The sequence below is a fragment of the Macrobrachium rosenbergii genome, chromosome 13 (assembly GCF_040412425.1).
Source record: "Macrobrachium rosenbergii isolate ZJJX-2024 chromosome 13, ASM4041242v1, whole genome shotgun sequence".
Lineage (NCBI taxonomy): Eukaryota > Metazoa > Arthropoda > Malacostraca > Decapoda > Palaemonidae > Macrobrachium > Macrobrachium rosenbergii.
In genome coordinates, this window is record NC_089753.1 from 57,469,941 (window position 1) to 57,489,549 (window position 19,609).

Below are 19,609 nucleotides of genomic sequence, written 5' to 3' on the forward strand. Positions count from 1 at the left end.
TAACATAGTTACACTTTTTATTACACTTGAAAAGTCTGCACTATCCATTATTTGGTAGGTCGGTGCACAGGCTTGCACACGAGACCTCGTGTTGTTGAGAGGGGCCCAGCCCTTGTATGATATTCTGCTAAATTTTGTAAGGAAAAAGGAATCTGTGTGTAGAGATGAAATGGAAAGTGGTCTCGACTCCATAAAATGATACATCTTGAATATTTCCTTTTTGGTGTTAACGAAATGGAAGTCATTTAAACGTTTCGATTCGTGGGGAGAGAAACGTAAAACATACATTATTCAATTCTTTCAGTAAGGAAGTCTGTTTAGTTTTATTTTTTGCAGCATAAATATCTTGAGTAACAGGAAAGTGTAATTATATTCAACATGGATAACAACGCATTAAATAAAGGAAAACCACATTTCTTGTGGTAATGTAGGTGAGTGCCACAATCGAAGTGGTATGAGCTCTTATGAAAAAAGAAAAATGAATTAATATTTCACTCGTCGTAATTACTTAATTCGGTAAAAATTTCCAAGTAACCAAGAAATGCATAACCAAGGGAACTAAACTGCAAAAAGAATAATGAAAATTAAATAAATACCACTGCAGAAAATGCTGAAATGAATAGCAATTTGCTTAAAAGAACAAAACTGAAGATACAATGCAGGTTTCAGATACGTTCATTAAGAGTAACAAAGCCAAGGAATTCACGAACGTAAACAAAGGAATCCGTTTAAATAGTGGGGCCTCATTCGACCTCTATACGCTGGTGAGAGAGAGAGAAGAGGCATTTGTTCTTCGTAGTCTCAAGAAATCACCCCCTAATCCGCGGTGTCTTTCTACTCTATTTATAAACTCTAGACTAAACTGGAAGGGATGTGATGCTGAAGGACACTTCTGGTGGATTTTGTTGAAGTTCTTTATTTTCTCCGAGATGTCTGTCTGCTTCTTTATGGAACTACTGACGGGCTCGGTCTGGAGTCTGAATGTGGTTTCCTTTCTATTGTCCCCAAAGAAAAAGGATTTCATTTTACTTTTCTCCTTTTCTGTTTCCTCTTCATACCAGTTTGCTAAGATTTTATTTCATAAACTGAGAGCAAAGAAAGAGAGAGATTCACAGAACATTCAGAAACAAATAACTCCAGTTTGCTTTCGTCTTAAAAATGTTGCTTTAAGTCACAAGAAGTACTGTGCCAAATGCTTATGCTTGAATGGAATTAGGTATAGTCTGATTCTCTTTGATACGCACATAAACCACCTTCACTTATTTGAAATACATAGCTTTCATGAAGTCTTAAAGGAGGAAAGCATCGGTGAGAATTTCATTGCATTAATAAAAATAACAAACTATTTTCAAACTTACTTTGATTAAACAGCGATTTTTCTGGATGGGCGTTTCCTCTCCATTCCCAGTTGTTTGTTTTCACTTGTGAGAGAAGAAGCTTCTTAGGAAAGAAGTTGTTGGCATTGTTGTTATTGTTGTTGTTGAAGACGTAATGGGATGACTTTCTGAGACTGTGTTCTTTCCATCTTTAATTTCACAACTTCCGAGGAGTTCAAATTTGTGAAAGAGAAAGGACTTGAAGCCTTAATCTTAATATGAAATTTTGATTTTTTCGTTTTTAAATTCATATATCATAATGCTTCTTTTCAGCTAAGATAAAGTTTCAAAAATTGTTTTTAAATGTACACCCAAATTTTAGGGTAATAGTTGAGAATTGTTTAACTTAGTTGATAAATATTCAGGATTCCGATCTTGTTATTGACAGTAATATAAACAAGTAAAAAATGCGCAGAAGTTTGCTCTTCGGCGCAATCGAGATTTCTGTACAGCCGCTAATGTGTATAATCAAGGCCACCGAAAATAGATCTATCTTTCGGTGGCCTTGGTATAATGCTGTATGAGCCACGGCCCATGAAACTTTAACCAGGTCCCGGTGGCGTCTATCCTATATCGTTGCCAGAAGCACGATTATGGCTAAATTTAACCTGAAATAAAATCAAAACTACTGAGGCTAGAGGGCTGCAATTTGGTATTTTTTATGACTGGAGGGAGGATGATCAACATATCAATTTGCAGCCCTCTAGCCTCAGTAGTTTTTAAGATCTGAGGGTGGACAGAAAGAGTGCGACAGAGAAAAGTGCGGACAGAATAAAATGCGTACGGACAGACAAAACTGGCACAATAGTTTTCTTTTACAGAAAACTAAAATCGTATCTTATTCAATAGGAATATTTCTTAGGCAAAAGGTCGTCGCATATAATCCTTCATTTAGGGAAGTATGTGTGCAGTCGCCTAAAACTAAGAATTCTCGCAACTGAATTCACTTTTGAATTTGTTGAATAGGCACAACTTGGAGCTGAAAGTATCTAAGAAAAAAAAAAACATATATATATATATATATATATATATATATATAAACTTAAATATATAAAAGAAGTTCCCATATATGCCATTTTAAGTTGTCACTAAATGGCTTTGGGACACTTCAGGCTGAGTCTCGCTCGCCAAGCGATGTGTCTGAAGTTGACTTGCCTGGAGTTTTTATGTTACACATGCCTCTTCCAAAGAGGGCTGCCGGATAACGCTTCTCTTTTTTGTGTGAGGAGAAGTAAGTTTGGAAAATAAGTCTAACGATTAAACATGCCCGAGAAGTCATAATTCCTATTTATAGGTCATAAAAAGAAATCTTGCCTTCATGGATTCATTCTAGATGGAGCAGTCTCTAATTAAACCCAGAGACTATAATAAAATAACACACGATAAAATTGTGTTAGACAGCGCGTCTGGTCTTCTTTACATTTCATCAAATATGACCGACAGATAGTTACCGAGTTTCGTCTTAGTTAAGAACATTTTTTTATTCCTCCAGATAATATCCAAATATGTATCCATACTTACGAGCATGCTACATCATAGAACACATATAAAGCAGCCCCAGCATCTCCCTTCATCAAATTGTCTCTTGTCTATCTCCGCCAGTACGTAGCTGTGATGAAAACTGCACGAGAACAGATGGCTGATGGCTGACTGCGCCTTTGGTTTCAATGAAAACCATCACAGAGGCACGAAATGCGAAAAAGAAGTGGCTTCAACATTGTTGCTCTTCGAAAGACGCTCAGTTCTGCCTTTGACATAAAACTGATCACAGTGACCCTCACACTACGAAATAAGTAAGACAAAGGATTTTTCACACAGGCAAGTAAAGACCCCCTTAGAAAATATACCAGATATATAAAGGCAGAAGAAATAGTAGATGTTATTCTTTTTTCTCCTTTGCTCCTATTGGTAGACGGACATAACATTAACTTTGTAATTTCAGCAGGTACAGAACTGAAATATCACTTTGAAATTTACTTGCATTTCCTTTCTTCAGTATCTGATTCAATTGTACACTGGCAAGAAAAGTGAAGATCAGTTTTCATTAGATTTCGTTCTTCGAATTTCAATTTTTTCTATACAGAAAACACATAAAATCTCGGTAAATTTACTCGAATCTGGTCTTACAATGCAAATTATCACGTTAAATCTGACAAAACAAAACGTTCAGATACTTCGCATCTTAGTAATCAGAATTTCTTTGACTTCGTTCATAGAGATCAAAAGATAATATCTCAAATAGTACTATTCATCAGAATGGCAATATTTACTCGTTTTCCGTTATGAACAAGCTTATTATTGCATCATCATACGAGGTAATTCTAATTTCTTTAATTTTAACATTCATGTTTGTATTTCACGGTGTTAAAAGTCAGCTGGAATTAATGGCAGTAAATGTTGTCCTAGGTAGGTTGTCTAAATCTATTTAAATCCACAAGAGCGTTCTCTATGATGTGAAGGGCAGCAACTGCTTCGAGAACAGATGGATGTTTCTTGATGGCTCTCTCTCTCTCTCTCTCTCTCTCTCTTCTCTCTCTCTCCATTGCTAAAACATATCACAAATATAGTATCGCTCAGTCTCTAAAAGAAAAAAAAATGAAATTAGCTCTTCAGTACATTGGCCTGCTCTTCACAACAGAAAGACTCTCTCTTCTGCTCTCTGACATAAAACTGATCTCTCTCTCCCTCACACATAACAATGCATTCGTTCCTTTTCGACAAAGCTCAAATTTAACTCTTGATTTCATTATGGAAGAAAGCGTTTCCGATTAGAAAATATTCCGTTCAATGATGTCATAAATTCATTTGAAGGTTGCTTGGTAAGTTACGTTATTTATTTTGCTCTCCTGTCGCTGCAAATTACAACGGACATAATACTTAAACTTACTACCGCATTTAAGTATCAATGATTTCATTATCGTAGAATATGATTGACAGTTATAAGAGGTCAAGAAAAATCACAATAAGACATTGTTTCTAATGTTGCCAGATGTCGCATTATTGAGCAACATATGTCCGAAGATTTAAAAAACTGTATCCTCAGACATTGTACATGGAACCTTTTACAGTGATATGGTTTGTCAAATTGGAAGCCATTTTTAGCAAAAAAAAATTATATATATATAAAATATATATATATATATATATATATATATATATATATATATATATATATATATATATATATATATATATATATATATATATATATATATATATATTTTAGTGTAACAGTCTGCTTTCATTCATCTGCCGATACTTCTGAAGTTTGATCTCAAGTAACATTCGTCCTATATTCAATACTGCTCATCCAGTCTCCAATGGATTTCGCTCCTTTATTGGAAATAACCTTCTGCCCGAATTATCACTCAGATAATGTCCTCGTTTCATCAACATCACTAGTGGAATAAAAATGAACATTGCTTTAATAATCTGAATATCGTAACGCTAACTGAATTCATGGCAGATTTATTTCTCTATGATTTCATTCACAATTTTTCGGACGGAACGACGCTGGTAAAAATCGCTCATCAGTTATGGGAAAATTCATAATGATCATGATCCGTCGGCAAACTGCTCTTCATATTAGTACTGTAATTCCTGCTGGAAGAATTGAACCATCGCTAAACAATCACGTGCCTTAATTGTTTTTTCTTTTCTCTATTATTAATACTATGCAATAATCAGTAATGTACATCAAAGCGACTTGACATGAAAACTTGATGACAATGGTCTAACATTCGACAATGAGAGACTTTTCACGTCGCTCATCTAAATAAACCTGAGACCGCAAATCATCCAACGCTAAATTACATTTCGAGGTGTAGCGGTGTTAGAAATGCTCTCCTTTTTCAAACTTTCAAGTGCAAGGGTGTGTATTGCCGAGCAAAAACTAATCATATTATGGCACTTAGGTGCGCAGTAAAAATGTTTAGAACGTTTTTCTGTACTTCTTTAGCTGTATCATATATTTTTTTTTTTTTCTACAACGTTTCATAGCGTGTGTCGAGGAGTCTTTTATCGTCTTGTTTGCTCTAAAGAATCGGCATTTTTTACTCTTGTGATGTACTTATGGGTTTCCCAAGTATCTTTAATGCTTTTCTTTTTTACTCGTCTCCTCTAATAACGAAAACTTTTTTTAAGCGAAGGCTGATCTAACATGAAAATCCAAATCTGACTTATTCTCCAGCAAGTAAGAGCATTTCCAGATCAACTCCCTTTAATTGATGTCAGCTTCCTGTAATTGATGTAAAAGATTAGTCAGTAAAATAACGACTTCAAATAGATTATTCTAGATCCACTTGTTGGTTTCTTCAAGATTTGGTTGTGCAAGCAACTAACCGATAATAACAAATTACTAAATGATCAGAACAGCAGTTTAGAACTTTACGCCGAACGTGCGTGCAACGGCTTCTTTTATTTTGCCCCACATTAGACTTCGGTAATTGAAACGCACACACACACACACACACACACACACACACACACACACACACACACATATATATATATATATATATATATATATATATATATATATATATATATAGACTATACATATATTCATAACTTCATATCTGAAGATCAACCTCAAATGTATGACTGTATGCACTAAACTGGTTTTGTATTACATTAATCTTATTTGTATTTTCGTTTGTTTCTGAAACTCGCTTCTCTGTTATCCTATTTTCGCTTGGGAATGTCTTCATGAAAAATCGGAAGACCTTACACTCCGGTGTGGTTAATATCCCAAAACATCTGCAAAACTCTTTTAGTGACACGGCAGTTCAGAAAAAGCGGACAATGTTAAAGCAGCACCTGTTGCTCAATAACCAGGATAAGGGCGGAATATCAATTATGAAGAGACAGAGACATGCTCGACGTGGAGGCAAAGGATTAAGGGAAAAGCGTTACACGAATGAGAGACGGCAGGGAAACGGCGCGCGGCTCTGGAAACGATGCGAGAGAAGAACGCTGCTTCAAAGGAACAAGAAATTGGAACCTTTAAGTTGATGCAGAGAGCGAGAGCTCAGAGTGAAAAAAGGAGCTGAAAGATATAGTGGAAAGGAAGTAAAATGGATTGGGGTGCAAAGGATAAAAGGACGAAAATACTCGAATCAAATTGTGTTCGAGATTTGTTCTCTTTGCAAAGAAACACATCTGGGACACGGCTTAACATTCAAGTCGAGAATCGAAATATAAAATTACTGGAAACCTTATTGCTAAATCTTAAATATAACTGAATCTACTAAGTAAAATGAAACAGAATGCAAGACATATTCCGATATTTCACACGCAGGTTAGTTATTTCAACTATGTAAAGTGATAATTTACTTTTACGCATAAAAGGCCTGCCACGGTTAGATTCAAACCTTATTGCAAAGCAACTGTTGGTTAGGACATAATCAATATATGTACAAGGTATTATTCATACTAGGAGAATTCTGTTATTTTAGGTAAGAGAGAGAGAGAGAAACTACATGCTTCCTTTTAACGTCACAGCATAAGGTTTTAAAAAAGTGTCAACCTTGAGAGAAGATGGAATTACATGAAATTACTCTAAAGTTAAGATCCCCCCAAAAATACACATAGATCTCTGGAAGGCATCTTGGGGAATCTTGTTCCCTCTCTCCTCTCTCCTTCTGTCAAGGGGTCGGAAAAAAGGTATCTGTTGTCAGCAAACGTTTGAACGTTTGTCCTCGCAATTTCAAGTATAAGGCAAAGGATCAGTAGTTTTTATATTATTATGATTAGCAAGAATTCGCTAGCAAATTGCCTCCCCCCCCCTCCTTTGTTGTTGTTGGTTGTTGTTGTGTTTCATTTACTGCCAGCCGGCCGATCGATAGACCATCTGTCTATCGACTTAAAAACAGGGTTTAAAAGATTAAAGGCGCTCCCATTTTTGATAAAGATCTTTCCTTCGAGGCAAAAGTAATCTGGCTTGGGCGTTTCTCCTACAGGCCAAAACCTCCCTGCGGGCAGCAGGTGCAATGAGTCAAAGCATCTGTGTTGGGCGCACCCCCTGCCCCAAAGGAGGGGATAAAAGGCAAAAAGCCCACGAGGTCCACACACACACACGCTGGCTGGAAGATATGGAATGAAGACGTCCCCAACACCTGGCCCCACCGATGCCCTTGCATCCTAACCACGTGGCCCTTTCAAAAGTATACTTTTCCTCGTGCCCTTCGACCGTATTCCTCGAGCCCAACCGCCATTGCTTGGAGTTTCGAGGAGACCCCATCGCCTTGCCCCTTTACGGAAGCCCTAGCATCTCACCACGTGGAAGAAACTCGTCCTCGGAAATCGCAAGTCATCCACGGACCGCCTTCTACACGCCCTCGGAAAATCTGCTAAGGTAAAGTGCCCTGGAAGAGCCCCATTTCAGTCACGCTTTTGTCTCGTAATATTTTCTTAAAGAGAAAGCCAGAAATCTCCCTTGTCTAATGTCCGGGCACCTCTTGCACTGGCAGTATTAATTCTTTATTACTCCTTTGGCACCCTCAGTGCAGCCTCAATTCATTATTCTTTTGTCTATTCTCATTACTGGCGTATAATGTGCGTATCTCTCATTTCAGAGGATCCTATTTCGTGGAAGCTTCTCTGGCTGTGTCTGGAATCCCCAGTTTCATTCAATCCCGTAGGAATCTCCTTCAGGATAGTAATCTACTTGAGTTCCTCTTTCCCGTACTGATATCATTTATGTAAATACACTCCTTTAAATTTGCCTAATGTTTTACGTGTATTTCCCTCAGTAACAAGAGCCCTAAGCTCATATGAAATTCTCCTTTGTTTTCCTCTTTTTTACGTTTTCCCGTACCCACGAAGTCAGAACCACAAGGCTAAATTAACTTAAATTGTTGCTACCTGTCTCACAGAGCATATTTCAAACTAAAACCACGGAAAAACGTAAAAATGGCGACCTGGCCATAGATCTCGTTTTGCAGTTGCAGTTCCCTAGTGTTGCTTTATTGCATTTGCAACGTGCCAGATCAGCTATTAGCAAAGCTAAGCTGGGTACGAGACAATTACGAACCTTTTTGTGTAAAACCAGCACACAGATCCAGAAAATTCCACGTAAGTAATGTGTTAATCTTAGCAAAACCTTTTTACAATCGTGACTGTTCCTAGGAATTAGAAATAGGGACGCATGTAATCACTGAGAGAAAAGAACCGCCGTATTAGATTCGTTAATGCATGCCTTTCAGGATAGGTAGTTAGGAAATAACCAGTGCTAACCATCCCTTGCTTCAAGGAATAGTGAAAAAATTCCTGTGTTAAAATCCTTGCCATATTCTTGCTTGAGGAATAGTCATTTGAAATTCCTCTGTGATAACTTTTACTTATTGCGAATTAGCGAACTGTTATTTAGACGCGAATAAAATTCCCACGTGGGACACGACGAAGTCAGCTTGCATTGCTGAAAATTCTCTCAGTGTAGTTAGTTCGAGTTAGGTGTTAGGAAAGCGAAATTTAAACTCCGCTTGGGAAAATTACTAGGCCATTGTATTGTTATCCTCTCAGACGACTGGGAAATTCCCGGAATCCCAGACGGTATATAAATATCGGGTTCATTCACCCAGAATCTAAAAATACCTCGGTGTTGGCCAAACGACCTGCACCCCCCCACCCCCCCATGCCCGCGTGTGTAGCATTTTTTTCCCCCCATTCATTTCCCAGCAAACATTTTTCTTTGGGTTTCCCGTTAGTAATTTCTAAGTCTAAAAGGACGAATCGTAATTCAAGTCCTAAGTGACTCCTAAAATTCTAAATTCTCGTGTGACGAAATTCCTCCAAATTCCACAAATTCCAAGTCCTGAGTGACTCTAAAATTCTACGTCGCGCGTGGCGAGAATTTCTCCAAATTCCAGTCCTAGAGACTCCTAAAATTCGTCGTGCGTGGCGAGAATTTCTCAAATTCCAGTCCTTAGAGACTCTAAAATTCTACGTCGTGCGTGGCGAGAATTTCTCAAATTCCAGTCCTTAGAGACTCCTAAAATTCTACGTCGCATTAGGCGAGAAATTCTTCAAACCCCAGTCCTCAGAGACTCATACAAAAATTCTCGTGCATGCGTGGCGAATTTCTTTCATTCTCTGGGAACCCAAAATTAAGTCCTTTTGAGACATTATATAGCGTAGTTCACACATCTAAGCCCTTACGGGACTGATCATTTCTAGTTCGTTAGAACAACTCCCTTAACTTCACGCTACAGCCGGCCAAGTCCGAGCGTGACAAAATCAACTACGTCTTCCGAGACACATATGAAAAAGTTCGTTCGCCAAGAACAACCATGTCTTTCAAGACATATCAAATTTCAACAAGTCTCCTCAGACTTACTAATCACCTGTCGTATTCAGACAGATCCATTCGCCTGCAGTCTGAACAATTGAGTGTTTCAGATTCCTGCAATTGAGTCTTTTCAGACAACCTGAGTCTTTTCAGACATATCCTATACCCATTATTCCAAGATGGCTAATACCAGAGCCCAACAAAACGAGGATTTCAAATTCTACATGTCCGCTGGGAAGGACATGGGACTATCGAGGGCAAGATCTGAGAGCATGGGTTCAAGAGCGAGTGGGCGATGCCAAGGCGGAGAGAGCAAGAGAACGTGAGGAGAGAGAGAGACGAATCGCTCAGAACAACGGGAGGATAAAGAACGCGTGCAGAGAGAGGGGAAGAATCGCTCAAGAGCAGGAGAAGGATAAAGAACGTGCAGAGAGAGAGAGAGAGCAGATCGCTCAAGAACAACGGGAGGAAAAAGACCGTGCAGAGAGAGAGAACGCCCCATGAGCTCCAGGTGCTAGAACGACAGCCCGCCACCCCCGCCCCTGCCGCGGGAATGGTGCCCTCAGCCAAGCTCACTTTCGTTCATGCCAAAATGGACCGAGTCGAACCCGAGTATGGCTTGAAAGGGCGAGCGAGTCCTGGAGTGCTGCGATCTCTCCCCAGCGGAACTCTCCCTTGTTCTCACTAAATTCCTGGGCGGAAAGGCCCTCGTTGCCTACCACGCCCTTCCGCCAGACGATCGGAAACTGGAAGCCCGTACGCCAAGCAGTTCTGAAGGCGTGCGAGATTACCGAGCGGTGGAGGAGACGTTGGAAAAGCAGCCCAGAGAAGCAGGCCAGACTTGGTCGATTGGGCGTACCATTGAGCGGGCGTTGACAAAATGGCTCGATTCGAAGGAGCCACTAACACCGCCCGGTACTCGGCGGTTTAAGTCGAGCATTTCCTGCGCTCGCCCCTCCTGCCCTCGCCACTCATATAGTGGAAAAAGCCCCACCAACACTCACCGAGTGTTGCCGAATAGCAGACATGTGGGAAACTCACCACCCTCAAGAAGGATCCATGGGGCGGAAAATAAATCCCCCGCCCCTCCTCGGAGGAACAAATTCCCCTAAGGCTGGAAACTCGGGCAAGCCCCTGACGTGCCATTATTGCAAGAAAACGGGGCATTCCTCCGAACAGTGCCGGAACAAGAAACCGGCTCCTCTCTCTCCCGGAAAACCGACAAATAACTCGCCTGCGCCCTCCACAGGGGCAGCGCGGAAAGACTTTAGCCAGACCTTTTGCACGGCGTGCAAGGTCTATGGCCATTCTCCCGCATGGGCAAAATGCCCACGCAATAATAAAGTAAATACTCCCACCGTCGCCTTGGCCGTCACAGATCCCCAGTCATTAGGCCCTCCGCCCGAAGGGCCTGTATCACGTGGCCCCTCCACGAGTAGCGGGCCCAGCGCGCCAGTCACTGCTTTCGAGGACTCGGGCGCACAAATCTCCCTCATCCGAAGGACAGAGTTCCCTACGGAGCTATCGTCAATAGACGAAAACTCGTCACGATCGAGGAATAAATGAATTTAAAATGATACTCCCGGTCCAATTGAGAGTCACAAGACCTCACCAATCCAAAATTTGCAATCTTGCAGTAGCAAGCCATCTCCCGGAGGCTATGACGTCATCCTGGGACAGGACTTTCCAGTCCCCACCGAAATCACGACAATCTAGGGGTCCACATTCCCGAATCATGCCGCGGGCGCGAGTAATCCTCCCCGCTTCTTCCTCAGTCAAGACTGGCGCCCCTGGGTACCAGAAGGACGTGCAGTCCCCACCAGTGCCACCTGAGTACGATGTACAGTGGCCCCCTCGATCGGTTCCCGATCCAATTTCAGTGCCCGGCCCTGCCTCGGTGCCAGTGCCAGGGCCCCAATCAAATCTCCCTTCAGGAGATGCCAAATTCCTGCCGGTGCCACTTGCATGCCCGAGCAGGGCCAAGCTTCGTCCGTCCTGACCGGCGAGCCCAAGAAACCTCTGATAGCGCCTGACTCTGCCCTGGTGCCAGCGCCAGAGCGCTACGCCGATCCCCATTCACGGGATCAACTCAGGACCCCTCTCTTCCCCGGCCTGGCACCGCTACCAGCGTCGGTCAGAGAGACGGTTCCTCCGACCACCGCGGAAGCTCACCTGCAGGTGCGGCCTGCGCAACCGTGCCTGAGCTGGTCATCGTTACCTGCGAGCCGCTCACGCCACCCCCGACCGCCTCCTCTCTGCCTCAGCCGTCGCCGACGCAATTGCAAGTCAGGATTCTGCCATATCTCACTTGGCCGATGAACTACAAGAGCCGCGACGGATCATGGTAGAACCCGCACGGAACACTCCTGCGTCAGCTGTCGCATCAGCAGGCCCAGGTGGTACTCCGTGCCGCCCTCCGATCGCGGGCCCTCCGCTTCCCGGCCGAGGACGACTGTCCCATTAAGAAAGACTCGAGGCGAAATTACCACGGGCGTGGGAATTTCCAGGTAGTTTACAAAGAGCTCTAGAGCTCCCATGGCACCTGTGCCACCATTTCATCTTTCGAAGGTCTTGGCACCCCTAATCCAGAAGGGGATGTCAGGCCCTCCTCTATCTTCTTCCGTTCCTCAGGAACTTCTATCTCTTATCACCTTCTATTAATCTTCCCTTAAATTACCCCCACAAGAGGCAATTAAAATACGGGATACCATTCCCCACAATGTATAAATCATTAAGAATAACAAAGTGAGAAGTGGCACGCCCTTGCGCCCATACCTTGGCACCGGGCGTGCGTGTCAGCCCTCCTGAAGGAGTCGCGCCTTCGGTGCACTTTCTCGCCTTGGGACTGAAGTGATAGTCCGGGCCGTAATTTATAGGCGAAAGGACGATAAATTCCGCCTAACACAATAAAACCCTCACTCTTTTTCCTTTAGCTCTTCTGCAAATATCATTTACTTTCTTTTAGTCATTTAGTTATCTTTATTTTAATGAATCATGAGTCATAAACTCTTGCCCTTGTGATTTAAATACCCCTTTCGTAAGCTCTGAGGGACGTGTCCGCCTTTCATATGCGGTCAAGTTTTCATTCATAACGTCTTGGTAATTATCCTTTTGTTATTATCCCTTTTCCCCCTTCCATTCCTTCCAAGATCTCTGTTTGTCCTACCCCACATCTTTTGTCTGCTCGCCCGTCATAACATTGAGTAGGCAGTGGGCGCATAAAATTAGCGTAGTTTAAGGTTAGCGAATTAAAACCTCGCGAATACTCTCTCGCCCGCATACGGCTGTCAAAATCCGTGTGGGGCCGGCTAAACAAATACGTTAAAACGAAGATATATTATCAATGCGAATATGTATAGCCATTACAGTATCGTAAAAGGGGATGTCATTTACAAAAATAAACGCTGTTTTTCATTTACACAGCCTCTTCAAGGCAGATTGTACTAACCGCATGCATTTTATCTAAAATTAAGTAACCGTGTATTTTAATTCTTGAACAATAACCATTTCTTTTCATTTGTTGGCCATAGCCTCATATACTTGGCCCTATAATTCACAATTGTTCGAGTCACATTATAAAGTTACCAGTGGGTAACCAAATCTAAAGTAATTATTCTTTTGCAAGTGTTTAAATCACTGCGTTCTGTTAACGAAAATTGTCCCAATGTGTTATTAAAAGTAACGTCGCAGCTTCATAAAACCCTTAGGAGTAAAGTTCATTGCAAGGCAGAATGTAGAGTAACGTAAAGCATTTGCCGCTCATTCTTGAATATCGATGTACACACCCGAAGGAGGTATGTACATCATCTTGTATGGGGAGGTATTATGATTAGCAAGAATTCGCTAGCAAATTGCCTCCCCCTCCTTTGTTGTTGTTGGTTGTTGTTGTGTTTCATTTACTGCCAGCCGGCCGATCGATAGACCATCTGTCTATCGACTTAAAAACAGGGTTTAAAAGATTAAAGGCGCTCCCATTTTTGATAAAGATCTTTCCTTCGAGGCAAAAGTAATCTGGCTTGGGCGTTTCTCCTACAGGCCAAAACCTCCCCTGCGGGCAGCAGGTGCAATGAGTCAAAGCATCTGTGTTGGGCGCACCCCTGCCCCAAAGGAGGATAAAGGCAAAAGCCCACGAGGTCCACACACACCTTGGGCTGGAAGATATGGAATGAAGACGTCCCCAACACCTGGCCCCACCGATGCCCTTGCATCCTAACCACGTGGCCCTTTCAAAAGTATACTTTCCTCGTGCCCTTCGACCGTATTCCTCGAGCCCAAACGCCATTGCTTGGGTTTCGAGGAGACCCCATCGCCCCCCTTTACGGAAGCCCTAGCATCTCACCACGTGGAAGAAACTCGTCCTCGAAAATCGCAAGTCATCCACGGACCGCCTTCTACACGCCTCGGAAAATCTGCTAAGGTAAAGTGCCCTGGAAGAGCCCCATTTCAGTCACGCTTTTGTCTCGTAATATTTTCTTAAAGAGAAAGCCAGAAATCTCCCTTGTCTAATGTCCGGGCACCTCTTGCATCGGCAGTATTAATTCTTTATTACTCCTTTGGCACCCTCAGTGCAGCCTCGAATTCATTATTCTTTTGTCTATTCTCATTACTGGCGTATAATGTGCATATCTCTCATTTCAGAGGGATCCTATTTCGTGGAAGCTTCTCTGGCTGTGTCTGGAATCCCCCAGTTTCATTCAATCCCGTAGGAATCTCCTTCAGGATAGTAATCTACTTGAGTTCCTCTTTCCCGTACTGATATCATTTATGTAAATACACTCCTTTAAATTTGCCCACGTGTTTTACGTAATATTTCCCTCAGTAACCAGAGCCCTATGCTCATATGAAATTCTCCTTTGTTTTCTCTTTTTACGTTTTCCCCGTACCCACGAAGTCAGAACCACAAGGCTAAATTAACTTAAATTGTTGCTACCTGTCTCACAGAGCATATTTCAAACTAAAACCACGGAAAAACGTAAAAATATCTTTAACTTCTCTTCAATATCCATTATCTCCTCTTTTCTCTGCTAAACAATCGTATAGGGGTTTATTATATGATCTCGCTCACTACTGGATTTTTCCAACCGGAAGCAATGCATTATTTAGTAACATGACATTGCGAAGGCATTTATTATTAATTTAGGCACACTATCTATGCTGAAATGCGATCTAGTAAGACGCAGTTTAAGTATGAATGATTGACAACTCTGACGACTGTTGCGCTTCTTGAACTCAGAAACTAACACCATAAGAAAATAGATTAATGTCAAATCTTAACGCGTTTTAGAGATGATCGCATGGTAAAGTTGTTTAAAATACCGTTGACATTAGGTCATAATATGATGACACAGGACGGCACAGTGCTTCCTTAGAAATTACACCATATGCAAAGAACAAGCAATTGAGCTTTCTGTACAGCGTATAATCTTGTATGAAACTCTTTGCCACGGTCCATAAAGCTCTCATCGGCGGCCCATGAAACTTTCAGTCACGGCCCGGTGGTGGCCTGTGTTGTTGGCACCAATAGCGGTGCCAGACGCACGATCATGACTGAGTTTAAACTTAAATAAAATAGAATCTGCTGAGGCTAGAGGGCTGCAATTTGGTATGTTTCATGATTGGCGGGTGGATGATGAACTTACCAATTTACAGCCCTCTAGTCTCAGTAGTTTTTAAGATCTAGGGGCGGACGGACAGACAAATAACCATCTCAATAGTTTTCTTTTACAGACAACTAAAAATGAAGCCAGAGTTCTTAAGGGCAGGACTTAGAAAAGATTCAAAACTTTCCATCAGATTATAGCAAAAGGAAACGAAAAAGGAGACGTTCCTAACCTTTTCAAATAGATATCAAAATAAATAAATAAACAAGATCAAAAAATAGAAAGTTGTTTTAAAAAAACATAAAGGACTGTTCATAAGTAGCGCACCGGCTGATGGAAAGAGAACAACTAAAGTAAGTGTTTGTAGGAGGATAAACAGGAAAATATTATGGTGCTATTGTTCTACAAAGACTAATGCCGACGTTTAATTTGGCATTCTTAAATGACTCAGATAATAAATTAATTCTATTTAAACAAAATGAATAGGACGAACTGCCAGTGGGAAGAGTTTCTAAAAAGAACGAACTATTGTAGATCGGATCGGGGGAGGATGAAAAAATTCGAGAGGGAAAAGATGTCTAGGGACCAAGAAACAAAACGAGATATAATTCAAGAATCCACTTAACGAATGGAAAGGAATAAAGTTTTCTGGTTACAGACGGGAAGTTTAAAACAACGTTGAATCAGTTCCTTAAGAAGTGTCGTGCAATTGTTGAAGGGTACCTATGACCAGCTGTGACTGGGACTGTATAGTATAACCAATTCTTGTTTAAGCTCCGGAGGACTGGAATTGCTTTTTATCATTTAACAGTCCTACATAACTTCCCATATATTTGGAGGTAATCTTTGGCTATGTAATTCTTGCGCCCTCCTCTGTCATTAAAGAACTAAATATATTCTTCCATACTTACCTAGCCATAAACTTTTAACCATGAACAGCAACATAACGGAACCATCACCATCATGAAGCCAAAGTTTAATACGAAACCTGTAATCCTTCACCGCTCTGTAAGCTAACGTCAGCCCCATTAACAATTGCAGGAAACCAGCAAAATTCACCTCCATTAGCCACGGTGTTTCCTCTCAAAAGATACCAGCTAATGACTGATGAAATTACCTGTTTGTCTCTTTCGTCGTCCACTTTTCATTGACTTCTATCCAAGAATTCCTCCTCCACTTCAACTTACTCATATTTCCTCCAAGCCTTCCATTTGTGTTTCCTCTCAATTCTACACTTTATATACAGTATATATATATATATATATATATATATATATATATATATATATATATATATATATATATATATATATATATATATATATATATATATATATATATATATATATATATAAATATATATATATATATATATATATATATATATATATATATCTATATATATCTATATATACATATGTAAACACTCATATTGTTACACACACACATATATATATAATTGTATATATATAATGTATATACAGACAGCTAATCAACCTGGTGCTGCCTGGGAAAACTGAATGAAAGTCGATCATTTACCTAAGAAAGGAAGCAAAACGTGGTGTAGTTTCGATTAACTTTTTTATTTAAAGCGATGAATTCTAGACAGAATTATTAATCACAGGAAAGAAAAGCATTTTCAGTGATAGTACACATAATTTACACGACAAAAGAATTCTAAGGAGATGCAGAAAAATTTTTCTATGTGTGGCCGCAATTCCAGTCACGTTACTCGGCCCGATACTGAGCCAGAAAGTGTACGAATCAACATTTCCAACACTCCACGTTTCATACCAGTCCAAAATTTTATCCCATGGCTGGGTATTTGCCAAGACCCGCAGGAAATAAAGTACTCATAAGGGCGTGGATACGGGTTTGAAACCTACATGAAAATCTCCCTTGGGTAAAATGAGGGCTGTTTGGAAAATTTCATCTAGATCGGTCAAGCGGTTCAGATTTCTATAGAATACAAGTTTACAAGTTTAGTTACATTCAAATAAATATATATATATATATATATATATATATATATATATATATATATATATATATATATATATATATATATATATATATATATATATATATATATATATATATATATAGATAATCAATGCAATCACATGTGGAACAGAAATAAATTTCTGACTCACATCAGGATCGAACCCAGGTCTTTCAAATGAAAGACCAGACCTCTGACAACCAGACCACACAATTCATAAAAGAAGTTGGAACCTGAGTACCACTGTACTTAAGACATTACCTCGGCTGGCTAATTGCTTGCATGCTAGTGTGTTTTCCCCAACTTCCCAACTCAGCAGTGACCCAATTTACAGCATTTCATTCGAATTATCCTTTCTGAGTGAATATGATAGAAATAATCAGCACACAGTCACGTGTGGAACAGAAATAAATTTCTGACTCACATGAGGATCAAACCCAGGTCTTTGAAATAAAAGATCAGACCGGTGACAACCAGGCCACACAAGTCATAAAAAAAGTTGGAATCTGAGTACCGCTGTCCTTAAGGCATTAACTGGGCAGGCTAACTTTACACAACAAAAAATACACAACAAAAGAATTCAATGGAGATGCGGGAAAATTTTTCCAAGCATGACCGCAATTCCAGTCACTTTACTCAGCCCGACACTGAGCGAGTTACACGTCGGCTCACCACCGCTGCAGAGCCCCCTGGCTAGTTTGCAGGTCGATACAAAAGTGTATGAACCAATGTTCCTGACACTTCACGTTTCACGCTAGTCCAAAATGTTATCCCATGGCTGGGTTTTTGCCAGGACCCATAGTAAATAAGATACCCCTCAGGGTGGGGGTACAGGTTTGAAACCTATACAAAAACCTTTTTTGGGTCAAATGAGTGTGGCGTGCAAAACTTGGTCTAAATCAGTCAAACGGTTTGGATTTCTATAGAGCACAAGTTCACATATATACAAGTTGACAAGTTTAGTTACATATATATATATATATATATATATATATATATATATATATATATATATATATATATATATATATATATATATATATATATATATATATATATATATATAATTTATATATATATATATATATATATATATATGTATATATATTATATATATATAAAATAGTGAATAAAATCGTGATAAAAAATCAAGATACAGGCACACAAAAATAGGTAATCAAAGAAGGAACATACAAAGAAAAAGTAATCATGTCCACAAAGGGTACTGCAAACATCATCCACAAATGAAGAAAAATAGTTTTTCCTTCTGTTCAGAAAACGGTGTCATTCACATCAACATACTTCGTGAGGTATCCAAATTTTCGAACGTGAAGTACCTCCGTGAGTTGTGGCCCAACAATAAAAGCGAATATCGTGTGCTGCAGCGATATCCAGAATCAAATAAGTTTGACCGAAAAAATAAGATGCAATTTTTGTCATGAGACTGAGCAAGTTGAGCCAACTCGAAGGTTCCTGAAAGCACCAACTGGCTGTCATGATTTCCTTCCATTCAAGTTTTAATTGGATTTGTACCAAACTTGAAACAAAAGCCTCTATTTTCCAAGTAATATCTAGCCGTAATCTTATTTGCATGCTTCATTCTTTCGGAAGAAGCAAATGCCAAGATGCAAGAATGAAAAGTCTTTGATGGTCCTAGATAATCGATGCAAGCCATTCACGAAAAAGTCCCTTCGTTTTCCTTCGAATTTTGCTTCTTCAAAGTGATAACCTTTAATCATTTTCCTATTGTTTATCTATACGCTTTTTGGGTTATTTATATATATTTTTGTGCTTATTTTTATGCTTATTGATTTCCAATCAGTTACCCATCATCATTATTCTACATTTTTTGTTCTTCCTTATTCTCCCGATATTGGAGAATTTTGTTAATAGATTTTTTGGATACCTGAGTTCTTTAGCATTTCCCGAGGCCATTTCTATTTGGAGGGATTTTAATATCACTACTATAATTGTTGTCATTATTAGTATTCATGATGAGCATGCATACTTATGCATTAGACCAAGTTCCGTCAAATATTTATGAAAGAAAAGAAGAAAATTGGCTTCTTATTCCCAAAGCCTGATGCTTATAACACTCGCTGTCAAACAATGACTTCAGCTACCGTTCTCAGGTATTGCTGCCACATTAAATTGTCTCACGGAAACCGAGGGAAGCTATTAGAAGTGTCACACACTTCATCTTTCCTTGTTGACATCCTCCCCCTCCTCCTCCACTCATTACTCATTAATACTACTACTTTTCTTCCTTATATGATGACGGAATTTTTTTAGTGTGAAATGTATTTATGATGCCAATTAGTTGCTCTATAAAATTCGGCATTAC

The 19,609-nt window shown here is 40.0% G+C and overlaps 2 long non-coding RNA genes across 4 annotated transcripts in view; both read left to right on the plus strand.

The window, feature by feature from the left end:
* LOC136845349 (uncharacterized) overlaps positions 1-19,609 on the plus strand; it is a 753,869-nt gene that overhangs the window by 374,075 nt on the left and 360,185 nt on the right. The gene's annotated exons all lie outside the window — the stretch shown is intronic.
* LOC136844708 (uncharacterized) lies at positions 7,510-14,452 on the plus strand. The gene is made up of 2 exons (XR_010854974.1): positions 7,510-7,731; positions 14,302-14,452. It is a non-coding gene; the product is annotated as an uncharacterized lncRNA (long non-coding RNA).